Source organism: Tamandua tetradactyla, chromosome 2, assembly GCF_023851605.1.
Source record: "Tamandua tetradactyla isolate mTamTet1 chromosome 2, mTamTet1.pri, whole genome shotgun sequence".
In the NCBI taxonomy this organism is placed as follows: domain Eukaryota; kingdom Metazoa; phylum Chordata; class Mammalia; order Pilosa; family Myrmecophagidae; genus Tamandua; species Tamandua tetradactyla.
This window is the reverse complement of record NC_135328.1, coordinates 168,959,767-168,961,424: the sequence shown is the minus strand read 5'-3', so window position 1 is coordinate 168,961,424 and position 1,658 is coordinate 168,959,767. Positions and strand designations below refer to the sequence as shown.

The following is a 1,658-nucleotide window of genomic DNA, read 5'->3' as shown; positions in this document are numbered from 1 at the left end:
CTTAATAAATTCCTCTTTTAAAAATCCATTTTGTTTCTGGTATATTGCATTCCAGCAGCTTTCAAACTAGAATAGGAGTCAAGAATGATTCCAAGGTTTTCAGCTTGAGCGACTGAGAGGAAAGAGTCCATATACTGAGATGGAGAAGACTGCAGGAGGAGCAGGTTTCTGGGAGGATATCAGGGCCTTACTTTTGGATACATTGAAGCTTTTTATATCACAGGTGGAGATATTGAATGGGCAATTGTATATATGTGTCTGAAGCTCAAAGCAAGGTCTAAGCTAGAGATATAAAATAGGGAGACATCAGCATTTTGTTTATTTTAAATTATGAAACTGGATAAAATCACCAAATAAGAGAGAATGGGTAGGGCAGAACCATCATCTTGCAGTAATTCGCCAGAATGACAATAACAAAGGGAAAGGGGAGAGGCACCTCTATATGTTTTCTAGGCCTTTCAGAAAACATGGAGTTGTTCCTCTGGCCACATACATGTGAATCGACAAGAAAGGTGATATTGTAGACATCTGGGGAGTAGGTATTGTTCAAAAAGGAATGCCCCACAAATGTTACCATGGCAGAACTGGAAGGGTCTATAATATTCCCAACATGCTGTTGGTATTGTTGTAAACAAACAAGTGAAGGGCAAGATTCTTGCCAAGAGAATTAATATGCATACTGAGCACATCAAGCACTCTAAGAGCCAAGATAGCTTCCTGAAGCATGTAAAGGAAAATGATCAGGAAAAAAAAAAGGAAGCCAAAGAGAAAGGTTTCTGGGTTCAACTGAAGTGCCAGACTGTTCCACCCAGAGCACACTTTGTGGGAACCAATGGAAAGGAGACTCAGCTTCTGGAGCCTATTCCCTATGAATTCATGGCACAAGAGGTGTAAAAAATTAAATACTTATGGATTGTTTGAAAAAAAATAGAGCGCAGGTAGGGAAGGGATACAAGGACTGAGTCCTGGAGTGTATGAAGATTTAGAAATCAGTGTGGTGAGGAATCAGATGATGAGAAGGAGCAGTCAGTAGAGGTTGGAGAAGAGAATGAGAAAGAAGGAGGAAGGAGTGTAGAAGAGGAGGACATGTGTCCTGGAAATGAAGTTAAGAAAGTATTTTAAGGAAGAGGAAATTATCAATGGGATCCAATGATTCTAAACAGTCAAATAAGGTGAAGAATGAGAAGTGACCATTGAATTTAGCAACTTGGAGGTTGACAAGAGTGGTTTGGTGAAGCAGCAGTGCTGAAAGACAAAATGGAGAATTAGAGACAGCAAAAGTACAGATTCCTCTTTGGAGAAGTTTTGCAGTAAAGGTGAGAAGAGACACAGGAGCAATACCCAAAGAGAAAAATGACAAAAGAAGTATTTTTTTTTTAACTGTGGGAGAAGTATTAGTGTATTTATATGCTGATGGAAATGATCCAATAAAGAGGTGGGAATTGATAATGCAGGAAAGAGAAGGAATATGCTAATGTCTTTGAGTAAGCAAGAGGGTATGAGATCTAGTGCATAAATCAAGGGGTTGGCCTTAGATAAGAATATAAATATGAGGCAGTACAGAACAGGAAGAAAGGGAAGAGAAAAAAAACAACCACCAAGATGTGAAGGAGCCCTTGAGCAAGGACAGTTAATCAAAGTCAGGAGGGCCCCTGTTC

At 39.5% G+C, this 1,658-nt stretch overlaps 1 pseudogene; it reads left to right on the top strand.

Moving 5' to 3' along the window:
- The first annotated feature begins 404 nt into the window (after positions 1–404).
- LOC143657838 (large ribosomal subunit protein eL21 pseudogene) lies at positions 405–894 on the top strand (annotated as a pseudogene).
- Positions 895–1,658: the final 764 nt, after the last annotated feature.